Source organism: Chiloscyllium plagiosum, unplaced genomic scaffold, assembly GCF_037043375.1.
Source record: "Chiloscyllium plagiosum isolate Xiang-an unplaced genomic scaffold, Cpla_swu_hap1 HiC_scaffold_36, whole genome shotgun sequence".
Classification (NCBI taxonomy): Eukaryota; Metazoa; Chordata; class Chondrichthyes; order Orectolobiformes; family Hemiscylliidae; genus Chiloscyllium; species Chiloscyllium plagiosum.
In genome coordinates, this window is record NW_028270174.1 from 54,565,034 (window position 1) to 54,579,520 (window position 14,487).

The following is a 14,487-nucleotide window of genomic DNA, read 5'->3' on the forward strand; positions in this document are numbered from 1 at the left end:
TCTCCCTCTCCTTCCCTCTCTCTCTCTCTCGCCCTTGTTCCCTCTCTCACCCTCTCTCCCGCTCTTTCCCACTCTCCCTCTTTCACCCTCTCTCCCTCTCTCGCCCTCTCTTTCTCTCTCAGGTGCTCTCTCTCTTTCGCCCTTGCTCCCACTCTCGCCCTCTCTCCCTCTCTCACCCACTCTCCCTCTCTCGCCCTCTCTCCCTCTCTCACCCTCTCTTGCCCACTCTCCATCTCTCGCCCGCTCTGCATCTCTCTACCTCTCGCCCTCTCTTGCCCTCTTTTGACCTCTCTCCCTCTCGTCCTCTCGCCCTCTCCCTCTCTCAAACTATCTCTATCTCTTTCTCCCTCTCTCGCAGCTTCTCCCTCTCTCGCACTCTCACCCTCTCTCTCGCCCTCTCTTACCCTCTCTCCCTCTCACTCCCTCTCTCCCTTTCTCTCCCTCTCTTGAACTCTCCCGCCCAATCTCTGCCTCTTTCGCCCTCTTGCCCTATCAGGCTCTTAGATTAGACTACTTACAATGTGGAAACAGGCCCTTTGGCCCAACAAGTCCACACCGACCCGCCGAAGCGTAACCCACCCATACCCCAACATTTACCCCTTACCCAACACTACGGGCAATTTAGCACGGCCAATTCACCTGACCTGCACATCGTTTGGACTGTGGGAGGAAACCGGAGCACCCGGAAGAAACCCACGCAGACACGTGGAGAACGTGCAAACTCCACACAGTCAGTCGCCTGAGGCAGGAATTGAACCCTGGTCTCTGGCGCTGTGAGGCAGCAGAGCTAACCACTGTGCCACCATGCCGCCCTCTCTCACCCTCTCTCCCTCTCTCGCCCTCTCTCTCTCTCTCTCTCGCCCTCTCTCACTCTCTCGCCCTCTCTCCCTAATTCGTCCTCTCTCTCTCTCGCCATCTCTCCCTCTCTCGCTATCTCACCCTCACTCCTCTTTCATCCTCTCCCCCTCTCTCACCCTCTCTCCCTCTCTCGCCTGCCCCCCTCTCTCGCTCTCACTCTCTCCATCTCTCGTCCACCCCCTCTCTCTCCCTCTCTCCATCTGTCACCCTCTCTCGCCATCTCTCCCTTTCTCGGCCCCTCTCCCTCTTTTGTCCTCTCTCCATTGCCCTCTCTCACCCTCACTCTCCCTCTCCCTTCCTCACTCCCTCTCTCTCTCGCCATCTCTCCCTCTCTCCCTCTCTCGCCGTCTCTCGTCTTCTCTCTCCCTCTCTCCCTCTCTCGCCCTCTCTCCCTCTCGCCCTCTCTCACCCACTCTCCCCCTCTTTCGCCCTCTCTCCCTCTTTCGCCCTCTCTCTCTCGCCCTCCCTCCCTCTCTCGCCCTCTCTCACCCCCTCTCAGTCTTTCGCCCTCTTGCCCTCTCAGGCTCTCTCGCCCTCTATTCCCTCTCTCGCCGTCTATCCCCCTTTCTCTCCCTCTCTCTCTCTCTCTTGCCCTCTCTCCCTCTCTCTCCCTCTCTTCTCTCTCCCGCTCTCTCCCTCTCTCCCTCTCTCGCCCTCCCTCCCTCTCTCTCCCTCTTTCATCCTCTTCCCTCTCTCGTCCTCTCTCCCTCTTTCGCCCACTCGGCCTCTCTCGCTCTCTCTCCCTCTCTCCCTCCCTCTCTCCCTCTCTCGCCCTCTCTCCCTTTCTCGCCCTCTCTCCCTCCCTCCCCCTCTCACATACTCTCGCCCTCTCCTGTCCTCCCCGTCCTCTCGCTCTCTCTCTCCTCACCTTCCTCTGTTTCTCTTTGACTGAATCTCTCTCCCCCCTCCACCCCTCTCCCTCTGTCTGATGCACTCTGTCTCCCTGGTTCTTCCCTTCCCTCTGAGGTGGTGAGAGAGGAAGTGTTTGCAGTGAGAGAGAGGGAGAGAAATGAGGAGAAAGAGTAAGGGAGAGGAAATGGGAGGCCAGGTTAGAGTGGGGGCACAGAGGGATTTAAACCGAGCTCCTGAGCTCAGGGTGCGGTGCCCTCCCCTTCCCTAAGGACCAGGACTTGGGGCTGAGTCGGTCTCTCTCCAGCTCAGCTTCTCCAACACAAAGACACACAACAACATCGGTCACTCTGCTGCTCGGTACGCTTTAATCAACATTTTTATTGTTTACAAATGCAAGTGATGGATACAGTCAGTGGGATGGTGCCTTTTCTAACTGGCCCCTGAGTTGTGAGAAGCATTGAAATGTTTCCCTGTAACCCCCCTGTTGGATAAGGATGGACAAACTAACGCTACCCTCAGTCTGTTACCATAGCGACAGGCTGCTCCATCGCTGAAACATTGAACTGAAATGAGAAAATCCCGGTTGGATTGATTAATGAGGGAATTTGAGTGATGGATGGATTTGGGTGAAGGGATATTTCAGCACATTCTTCAGCTGCTGCCTGAACTTAGTCTGGGTCACAGCATAAATCGCGGTGTTTGTGCAGCAACTGAGGAGCTGCAGCATGAAGCCCAATTCCCGCACAAAGTAATCGAGATACAGAGGGGAAACCACAATATCAGTTATCCGGTACCATATAGAATACAGCATTAATGATGACCATAACAGGATGAAATTGGCCGAGATCACAAACAGTAAAATGATGGATTTTTTTCGGTTTCTCATTTCAGTGTCAGACTGAGCGTCCCCATTGGTGTGAGCGCGGAGTCTCCTGCGGGCTGGTCACTACAATGTGTCTGACGGTGAGAACATTGAGCAGCAGAATCAGGAGAAATGGGACACACGGGGTTAGAACGTGGTGGAGGGACTCAATTGTGACCCAGACACTGGAGAATCGAACAGCACGTGTTACCTCACAAAACCAGGGGGCGTTCCTCAGCCGATACCGAGCCGTGAGCATAAAATACCAGGAAATGTTCTTTAAACAGCTCAGCACAGTCACTACTCCCAGAACCACAGCCGCCGTTTTCTCACTGCAATATTTACTTTTCAGCTTCTGGCAACAAATGGCCACAAACCGATCAAAAGTGAAAGTGACGGTGAACCAGACAGAGCAGTCAGTGGCCGCATAAAGCAGGACGGCGTGGATATTACACACGGGGACGGAGTCCTTCAGGAAATAAAACTGTTCCCGAATAAACAATGGGAATGTGTCTCAGGATCAGGTCGAGGATAATGACCAGGAGATCTGCCGCTGCCATGGCCCCCAGGTAACGTCTGACACATGGAGACAATCCACAATCTTTATAAAGCAGGACATAGATGGTCACTACGTTAACTGTGAGGAAGGAAAACAAACCCATTATCCATCAGCCTGGAGGCAAAGGGACCCGTTTGATCGGGGACCCAGTGAGATTTTCAAATGTGTCCCTGTATTCAGGGATTTATTAAAATAATTGGAGCTGGAAGAACAAATGGAAAGGTCTCAATTACCGAGGAAAATGTGACAAAAACCACAAGAAACCCTCCCTCCCCAAACACACAGAGACACATCCATCAGGACAGATGGTTTCTAGAACATTCCCACACACTCGATCACTCGAGAGCAGACACAGGTCACTCCTTCCCAGTTCCTAATACGGAGGGTGGAAACGTTGCTGTCCTGAAGGATTCTCTGCCAGTTTCCTGAAGACAAACGGAGTTTGGGAATTCCTGTATTTTGGTCTAAGTTGTGGTCGATCCTGTGTCGTGAAGAAATGTAAACGCAGGGAAAACGTATTCCCCCCTTTAACTGCCTGAGGGGTCCTCGGAACTGTGTCTCTGTGAGAGGTAATTTTGGTTTAAACTTTAAGATGTGCCTGGACCACAGACTGATCTATAATAAAAGACAAAACTTTTGTTTCTTTTCTAGCAACCATTTTATATACTCAAAAGTAGAATAGTTTAAATTGTGCAGAATGCTGACAATTTGTGAGCGATAGTAAAAACAAGCAGGCTCTTGATTGATGAAGCCATTCACACAGCAGGGAAGGATAAGTCCTTGACTGATAAGACTGCTAGCACAGACAGAGAAGAATAAGTCTTTGACTGATAAGACTACAGGGTGAGAAAAACAACAACTTTAGAGACTCTGAAGACATTTGTTGCAGACTTTGTGATAAAAATAATGATGTTTTTAAGAATGTGAACCTCATGGCTTGTTGGAGCCAAGGAGAGGAGGGACTTGTGCTGTATATAATGGGAGACTTTGTAAGCCTCAGCGCGCCTTTTCTTTAAGGGTGCCCGACTCTGCAGACTTGACTTGTTAATAAAACTTTGTTTTCCTGAATTTGTCTAGAGCGATTATTGAGAAGCGATTTTCGTTTCTAACAACTTTGGGGCTCGTCATCCGGGATCAACACTCCGGCCGCGAGGGGAGTTGAGGAAGGATATCGGAGAAGGTGCACCCTGCTGAGTTCAGCAGTCCCTGATTCCTTGCTTGTCGCCCCGCGCGGTTTGAGCGAGTGATATCCGGGAGGCTCAGGAAAACAAAGGAGGGGTGTACCCGAGGCAGTGGGGACGGTTAACGATCGAGTAATTTCGGTGCACCGAACCCAGGTAAGAAAAAACTTGCTGGGACCGTGTTTCCGGAGGACTGGGTACCTACGGGGTGCCTGTGGATTTTTTCTACAGAGACGTGGGACTCAGGAATCTAGAGACCGGGGCTCGCCTGTGAGGGATTTTGCAGAGACCGTGTTTGAGGAGGAACGTGTACCTACGGGGTGCCTGTGATTTGTGTCACAGAGACGTAGGACACAGGAATCCAAAGACCGGGGGTGCCTGCAAAGGAACCTGGGCGATCACGGGACTGAAGGTCCGGGAATTGGCTACATTGTGATAGATTATCACGGGAAAAATACGAAGTCCTCGGAAATGGGAAATAAGGGATCTAAGGTGATTAAGGGAAAGGTAGGCTTAAACAGGGACAATGACACATACCCCGGGGTACCTGACGATAGTCCGTTAGGGAAAATGCTAAATAATTGGGATCAGGGTGGAAGAAAGGGAAAATCTAAAAGGAAGATGGTAAAATACTGTCAAAAGTGGTCCCAGAAACCTATTCAGGGCGACTCAGTGTGGTGGCCTAGATTCGGTACTGATGAAGACTGGGTCCGGCAAGCCCTCATTTTATATGTCAATTCAAAACCTGATGTTAATCTGGAAGAAAGTGATTATGCCCTTTGTTGGCTACCGGTTACGATATCTTGCCAAATGCAGGTAACTAATAAAGACTCGAAAGGGCAGAAAGAATGGGACCCTTTAGATCACTTACCGCCGCCCTACGTGACCCCGTCTGCCCCACAGAATGTTCCTTCGGGTGACGACGATTCAGGGGAAGGGGAAGAAAATGGGGAGGAACCACAAACTACCTCAGGGGTACAGACCAGATCTCAAGCTGGAAAGGGTCACAGACAAAACCCTGTCTCGATTGCAAGAATGAATCCACTCCGGGAAGTGCCCATGGGGGGCGAGGAGGGAAGGACGGGATATGTGAACGTTCCCTTGACGAGTACTGAAGTACGGAATTTCAGGAGGGAGATGAAGGGTCTACTAGAGGACCCCATGGGACTTGCTGAACAATTGGATCAGTTCCTGGGTCCGAATACTTACACATGGGAAGAGATGTGTTCCATCATGAAAACATTGTTCTCTAGCCAGGAGCGTCAGATGATACGACAAGCTGCGCTCTTGGTCTGGGAGAGAGAGGGGGGAGAAGGAGGGGAGCAGAAGTTTCCCCTCACCGACCCCGAGTGGGATAAGAACACGGAGGGAGGACGGCGCAACATGAGAGACATGCGGGAATATTGGATAAAAGGAATAAGACACGCAGCCCCGAAGGGGCACAATTTTACCAAGGCCTTTGGTAATCATCAAAACCCGGAGGAAACCCCTACGGATTTCCTAGACAGGATTAGGAAGAATTTCCGCAGTTTGCTGGGGTGGACCCTGAGACGGACGTGGGGCAACAACTCATACGGGTAGAGTTTGTATCAAAAGCCTGGCCGGACATACGAAATGAAGAGGGACATTTTAAACGGGAGTGCTCCCGCTACAAACGGGAGGTGAGGTCGTACGCCCTGATGGAGGAAGATTAGGTAGGTCGGGGGTTCCTACCCTTGGGGCAAAAGGACTATCGACAGGAACCCCTGGTAAACTTGAAAGTAGGGCCCCAAGGATCGGAGATCACATTTATGGTGGACTCGGGAGCCGAAAGATCAAGTATAATCCAAATACCCCCCGGCACCCGAGCAGGAGGAAAAGTTATGGGGTTATCTGGAATTGGAGGACAGAAATTACAAGTCCCAGTGGTGGAGGACGTGGAAATTGGGTATGAAAACAGAACTACTAAACGAGACCTCCTTCTACTGCCATCGGCGGGGTTTAATTTGTTAGGAAGAGACTTGCAGGTCAAACTAGGGATCGGAACGGTACCAAATAACGGGGAAATGGTGGTAAGGTTGTTCGCCCTCACCGAAGAAGATGATCAACAAATAGACCCGGAAGTATGGTACCGAGAGGGGAACAGAGGGGGTCTAAACATCAAACCTCTCCAAATCACCATGTTACCAGGAAGAGGCCCGGTAAGAAGGAAACAATACCCGATTGCTATGGAAGGACGGGAGGGGTTACAACCTGTGATAGAAAGATTAATCACAGATGGACTACTGGAGGAATGCATGTCCCCTTTCAATACTCCAATACTCCCTGTGAGGAAGCCAGACGGGACATATAGGCTGGTGCAAGACTTGCGGGGGTTGAATGAAGTAGTCCAGGCTAGGTACCCGGTGGTACCTAATCCCTACACGTTAATGAGTAAAATTCCCCCCGAACATGAATGGTTCAGCGTAATAGATCTGAAGGATGCTTTCTGGAGTTGACCCCTTGACGAAGAAAGTCGGAACCTTTTTGCCTTTGAATGGGAGAATCCCTTCTCAGGACGAAAGCGACAGTTAAGATGGACGGTCTTGCCGCAGGGATTCACGGAGTCACCCAATTTGTTTGGACAAATACTGGAGCAGATCTTAGGAGGATTTCAGTGTAACGCGGAGAATCAATTGCTCCAATATGTCGATGATCTCTTACTCTCAGGACCAAGAGAAGAGGAGGTACGAGCAGACACCGTTGCCCTGTTGAACTTCCTGGGGAAACAGGGTTTACGCGTCTCCAGGACAAAACTCCAGTTTGTGGAGCGAGAAGTAAGATATCTGGGCCATCAAGTCAGTAAGGGGCACCGCCGTATCACGCCAGAACGAATATCAGGAATTACGGGTATGCCAATACCCAGGACGAAGAAGGAAGTCAGACAATTCCTGGGACTAGTAGGGTATTGCCGGATATGGATTGAAAGTTACACCACTTTAGTAAAATTTTTGTACGACAAACTGGGACAAGAAGGACAAAAGGTGGACTAGTCAGATGAGGAGGAGCAGCGATTTAATATTATTAAAAATAAACTGATTCGAGCTCCGGTATTGGCTTTACCCACCCTGAAGGAACCGTTCCAGTTATATGTCAATAGCGCCGGCGGAATTGCCCAGGGTGTGCTTACTCAGCTGCGGGCAGGGAAACGTCAGCCGGTTGCATTTTTGTCAAAAATGTTAGACCCTGTGTCATGTGGATGGCCGACCTGTATACAGGCAGTGGCAGCTACGGCAATGTTAGTAGAAGAGGCCCGAAAACTTACCTTTGGAGGAAGGATCACAGTATACTCCCCACATTCGGTTAGTGCCATACTGGCTCAAAAGGCTCACCGCTGGTTAACAGACTCTCGCATCCTGAAGTATGAGACGATTTTGATGACCGGGAACGATCTCAATTTTGCAAAAGATCTCAGTTGCAACCCAGCCCAGTTTCTGTACGGACGTCCTGCAGACGGGGAACAGGAGCATGATTGTGTGGAATTTGTGGACTTGCAGACCAAGAGCCGAGAGGACCTGCAAGAAGCTCCGCTGGGTGAGGGACAGGAACTGTATATCGACGGGTCCTCCCGGTGCATCAGTGGAGTACGATACAGTGGCTATGCTGTTATAGATGGTGCAACGAAACGGACGATTGAGTCCGGACGACTGCCCTGGAAATGGTCAGCCCAATCCTGTGAGTTGTATGCCCTCCAGAGGGCCCTGAAGTTGTTGTAAGGGAAAGTGGGGACCATATATACTGACTCAAAGTATGCATACGGAGTCGTTCATACTTTCGGGAAAATCTGGAAAGAGCGAGGATTGATAACTTCCCGGGGAAAAGAATTAGCTCACGAACAAATGATCAGCCTAACGTTGGAAGCCCTGGCGTTACCTACGGAACTTGCAGTAGTCCATGTACCCGGTCACCAGAAGGGGTCGACACCGGAAGCGGTGGGAAACCGGCTGGCAGACGAGGAAGCCAAGCGGGCAGCAGTCGAAAAATCCGTCGAATTGTTAACGTTAATACCGTTGAGGGAAGGGCTCGCTAAACAACCCGTCTTCACCCAGGGGGAGATTGATAAAATGGATCAATTGGGTGCCCGGCTAGATACTAACGGGAAGTGGACGGTTCCTGATGGGAGACAAGTACTGAACAAACAGATCACCCGGGGTATTCTGCACCGATTACACCATCAGACCCACTGGGGGGTGCAAGCCATGTGTGACACAATCCTGAGAGACTATGTATGCAGGGGGATATACACATTAGCCCAACAAGAGGTAGTCGGATGCCCCACTTGCCGGCGTATTAATCAGAAAGCCATGCGTTCTATGCCAGCCGGTGGTCAGCCCCTAGCGATTAGGCCATTTCAGAGGATCCAAGTCGACTTTACAGAATTACCCCCAGTACAGAGATGGAAATATCTGCTAGTAATAGTAGACCATTTCACTCACTGGGTAGAGGCTTTCCCAACTGCCAAAGACGATGCACCAACCGTGGCCCGACTGTTGTTAGAGAACATAATCCCGAGATATGGCATAATGGAATCTATCGACTCTGACTGCGGGACGCATTTTATTTCTAAGCTACACCATTTGATCTGTAATGCCCTGGGTATCCAATGGAAATTCCACACACCCTGGCATCCTCAGAGTTCGGGTCGAGTTGAGAGAATGAATGGCACGCTCAAGACCCAATTGACTAAGCTGATGTTAGAAACTAAGTTACCCTGGCCAAAGTGCCTGCCCATTGCCCTATTGAGGATACGTACGGCACCTCGCCGAGATGTCGGGGTTTCCCCCTATGAAATGCTCTTCGGATTACCGTATTGGAGTAAGGTTGATGGATGTCCCACTCTACAAGGGGGGGATGTATTTATCTGAACCTATTTACTGGCCTTATCCCGTTCTTTTGCAGAACTCCGGAGGAAAGGTCTCCTGGCTCAGACTCCGCCGCTTGACTTCCTCCTGCATAAGGTGGAGCCCGGAGAATGGATACTTGTTAAGACCTGGAAGGCCGAAAAGCTCCAGCCGCGGTGGGAAGGACCGTTCCTGGTTCTGTTAACAACTGAAGCAGCTGTTCGGACGAAAGAAAAAGGGTGGGTCCACGCATCAAGGATAAAGGGGCCTGTTCCGCCTGAAGAAGAAAGCACCTGGACATGCGAGCAAGGGGACAAGCCGTTGTCGGTAAAACTGAAAAGACAGCAATAATGAACTCTACTTGGACTGTATTGGTGGGGATATTGATCAGTCTACTCCTGTATGTGGGGGAGGGTGAGGGGAGATGTGACAAATGTCGAACTACAGTAAGACTTGGGATTCGAATCTATTCGGGATCATTTGTGTCCCATTCCTATGTGGACGATAGGTGTTACGATGTGAGTGCACGCCATGAATGTTGGGAGGATGGGAGACCCTATTATCAGGTATATAATAAAGGATACGGTGGCAAAATCCATGGATGCCCTATAAATGACCGCTGGGTGTGTATTAGCAAAACTGGGAGGTGGGACCTATCCTCCGTGTTGCTCAGGGAGCAGGTTGACAGAGTCAAGGAGACCAAGATACAGATCCCTGATCGGGGGTTGGGGAAAGAGCAAGACCGTCCGGGAACGGTCGTGCTCCCTAAAGTGCCATCTGTATACGAAGAGGTAGAAGGACAGATTGAACTCCCTGATGTTACACAAAACCTGTTTATTGATCTCACCTCTAGAATAGCCACTGTTTTAAATGTTAGCAATTGCTGGGTCTGTGGGGGGCCGCATATGTCGGAACAATGGCCGTGGACTGGTCAAAGCTTAGACATAGGGGAATTGCTGCAAACCACTTGGACTCATGACAACGACAGAAAAAGCCAGGGGTGGAGACTGACAAACAGCCCTGAGGGCCAGTTCTGTATTGAAGGCAAGGGGACCGTGAAGGTAGGGATTAGCCCCTGTCAGAATATATTGGATGCAACCACGCGAGTATGGTGGCCTGAGAATATTGCTTGGTACATTGCACACCGAGGTCATCAAAATTGCATTCGGTTACGTTCTGATTCCTCCTCTTACGAGCTAAGTGCTGACCCTTCCGATGGCATGAAAAGAGTGTGGAGCGGTGGTTGTCAGGGGAATCAATGCTGGAATAATCCTGTCCAGACTCTGCCACGGGGTCAACAATCCGAATACTGGAATTGCAGTGGTCCTGGTCCTTATGAGGGCGTCCCTGGGGTAAAGGAGTTGTGGGATGACGTTGTGAGGCAGGGAGGGCCTGCTCCAGATGGCCTATTTTGGATATGCGATAATCAGGCATATTCCAAACTGCCCATGGGATGGGCTGGAGTATGTTTCCTGGGTCTAATAAGACCTGAATTCTTCCTATTACCCCGGGAGGAAGGCGATGATTTGGGAGTTAAACTCTTTGACTCCCTGCGTAGGTCGCCAAGGGATATCCAAGTCGGTGATTGGGGGATGAGTGGCCACCGGCCCGGATTATTGAATACTACGGGCCGGCTACTAGGGCACAGGACGGATCATAGGGATATCGTACTCCTATCTATATGCTAAATCGAATTATCAGGCTCCAAGCAGTCGTAGAGGTCATTACTAACCGGACTGCCCTGGCCCTAGAGCTGTTGGCTCAGCAGCAGGATCAGATGAGGGCTGCTATATATCAAAACCGACTTGCCTTGGATTATCTGTTGGCCTCGGAGGGGGGTGTGTGCGGGAAATTTAACCTGACAAACTGATGTCTAGAAATTGACGATAATGGTAAAGCGGTTTTGAGAATTTCCGATGAAATTCGGAGATTGGCCCATGTGCCAGTACAATCTTGGCGTCCTCTTAGTGGCATCGGATGGTGGGATGGTCTCCTAGGTGGTAGCTGGTGGCGCACGGCGTTGCTGGTGGTTGGGGGAGGCATGATTCTTCTTCTCGTATTACCCTGCCTAACTCCCTGTATTCAGTTTTTAATTCAGAAAAATAATTCCCGACTCCAGGCAGTGGTGGTTCCACAACATGGGACACGGGAACTTAAAGTGATGTTGCTGCGAAAGACCAAGGATTTCCCGGGCCCTTGAGGGAAGGGGGGGCTTATCTTGGTCAGGCACATCTTAAAGAAAGAAAAGGGTGGAATTGTGAGAGGTAATTTCGGTTTAAACTTTAAGATGTGCCTGGACCACAGAATGATCTATAATAAAAGACAAAACTTTTGTTTCTTTTCTAACAACCATTTTATATACTCAAAAGTAGAATAGTTTAAATTGTGCAGAATGCTGACAATTTGTGAGCGATAGTAAAAACAAGCAGGCTCTTGATTGATGAAGCCATTCACACAGCAGGGAAGGATAAGTCCTTGACTGATAAGACTGCTAGCACAGACAGAGAAGAATAAGTCTTTGACTGATAAGACTACAGGGTGAGAAAAACAACAACTTTAGAGACTCTGAAGACATTTGTTGCAGACTTTGTGATAAAAATAATGATGTTTTTAAGAATGTGAACCTCATGGCTTGTTGGAGCCAAGGAGAGGAGGGACTTGTGCTGTATATAATGGGAGACTTTGTAAGCCTCAGCGCGCCTTTTCTTTAAGGGTGCCCGACTCTGCAGACTTGACTTGTTAATAAAACTTTGTTTTCCTGAATTTGTCTAGAGCGATTATTGAGAAGCGATTTTCGTTTCTAACAGTCTCCTTCTCCCTGGAACGGGATCTCTTCCCTCGGGATCTTATCGTTTGTTCAATTCACTGACGTCCGGCCGTTCACAAACAACGTCAGGGACAGAACATTCCGGGGAATGTCAGTTATAGAATGTTGGGGACAGAACATTCCGGGGAATGGCAGTTATAGAATGTTGGGGACAGAACGTTCCAAGGAACTCTTTGACCTGTCCATCACCTTTCCCCCCTACCCACCCCACCAACATGATGTACTGGGCACACTGTAACATAAATGGGGTGAGAGACGGAGGGTCCAATCACAGGAATGGGAACTAAAGGCATTGCCAGATCAGCTGAAAGGGTGAGATATACCACATTCTCAATCCACCTCACAGAACCAGCCCAGACACCATACACCCAGAGGAGATATCTGTTCACTGTGCAGACTCATCCATTGCACTGGTCAATACAAACCAGCAATCTTTCCAGAGATCAGATCAGGGCATTGATCTCTCAACCAAGACCATATATCTGTCCAGCGCGGTGAGCTGTGCAGACCACAACAGTGCATTACCTATAAACCTCAACCAGATCGTCTGACCAGCACAGCGACCTGTGCAGTGGTCACCTGTGAACTTATCTGTAAACCAGGAGAAGTTACCCTCCCAGCATGTAGGACTGTGTACCCCACCCCACTGCATTGCTCAGTAACACTGTGTTAGATCACTGCCCAATGTGGGGAAACTTTCAGTCCATGCTGGAAGTGTCAGGATGTGCAGCTCCCATCCATTTACAGCTCCATATCTCCATTGTGCCCTGACAAGGGAGTGCTGTGGGTGTGAACATCACTGCCAGAGAGATGGCGGGGGAATCAGTTTAAATACCATCACATGGGAGGGGTTTGGGGTATAGACAGAGTGGGGGAGACTGAGAGATAGTGTCATGGAAGGATGTGTTCCCAGGTTTCAGAATGCTGAAAGGTAGACACTTTGATAGCATCCTGTAACATGAGCCAATCTTCCCAGGAAAGTTGGGAAAAAGGGATATTGGTGTGAAGTCAGATGAGCATTTGTTCTGCATCTTTGTAACTGGAATTAGTTTCAACAAAATCTATGACTCATTGGGCAGATTCTAACAATAATTTATCTTTGTTTGATTTTCCTTGAGTGTGACAGAGGGATTATCTGCACGAGGCTGAGCTAGTTTCCTGGTGCTATCGTATTGAACTCACCTCATGAACTACCCAGCCCACTCCAGCCCGATTCTCCCACTCATCATGGCTGGAGGTACTGACCATCGCCCGGGTGCCCCTGGATATTCCGACCATGGCAATTACAGCACGTTTGGCGACAGGGGCATGGAGGTTCTGGTAGAAGGGCTAATACAGAGGAGGATCATTCTCTTCCCAGAGGGGGCCACACCATCAGACCCACCGAGCATGGTCTGAGCTCACCACCCAGCTCAGTGCAGTATCTGTGATCTGAAGAAATGTCCAGCAATACAGGTCAAGCATCAATAACTTTCCCCGCTCTGTCAGGATAAGGGTCACCGTATTCTCCCTGCTCCCTCACACACACTGTACATCTGTTATAGCACCGACCCCCGAACAAGGCTCATGCTCCACCACTCTCACTACTGCATGCAGCACCTTCCCCTCCACCCCCATATCTCTCTCTCTCTCTCTTCCCTCCACTTTACCCACCCCTCCCCACACCTATAACACTGCATGGATCCAACACTGGACTGAATCCCTTCAGACCCCTCACCATGTCCCCCACCTACACCAGCACTAACAGCAGGGCCACCCACTCTCACCTCAGTCCCACCCTCCCTTTCTCCCATTCCAGGAGAAACAGCCTGGAATAGGACAGAAAGGGCCAAGCCGGGTGGTGGAGTGCCCAATATCCGTTCCCTCACCCCTCCCCCCGCCATGTGGGGAGGACCCTGGCACGAGTCAGAGAGGACCGGGACGCCTCGTGTGGAGATTCTGAAACATCCACGTCCCACAGTAAGGAGCAATGTTCAGTGAAGGGCAATTCTCACTTTAAACCCACTGGCAGCTCCGTTTCCCCCCCGGCACAACTTAGAAGCCCTGGCCCTGATACCATCTCCCTTTTGTGTTGAGCTGGTACAAATGGAATCTCCACGGTCTCGGTGGGCAGGCGGGTGGGCTCACATCACATCGCCACCACCACCTCCCAGGAAGGGAGCACAGAGACTCCCTCCCACACCTCCCCCTGTAAACAGCTCAGATACTGTAACTAATCTGTGATAGTTACTGCTCTCCCCACTTGGCCTGACATCTTCAATAATCTGTGTTCATATACACCCAGGAAAATCTGTTCCTGCACTCCCTTTATAATGGTCCAGCCTCCTTTATGTTGTCTTTCAATGACCTTCCTATCAAAGTGCATCACCTCACATTGGTCTGCATTGATCCCCATCTGCCCGAAAACTACACCAACATGTGATTGTCCTGTTCGAGTTCCACACTGTCCTCCATAGATTTCACAATTCGTTCAAGATTGGTGCCATCTA

The 14,487-nt window shown here is 50.2% G+C and overlaps 1 long non-coding RNA gene across 1 annotated transcript; it reads left to right on the top strand.

Moving 5' to 3' along the window:
* The first annotated feature begins 3,038 nt into the window (after positions 1-3,038).
* Positions 3,039-9,407, top strand: LOC148139960 (uncharacterized). The gene is made up of 3 exons (XR_015753366.1): positions 3,039-3,141; positions 4,209-4,468; positions 9,230-9,407. It is a non-coding gene; the product is annotated as an uncharacterized LOC148139960 (long non-coding RNA).
* Positions 9,408-14,487: the final 5,080 nt, after the last annotated feature.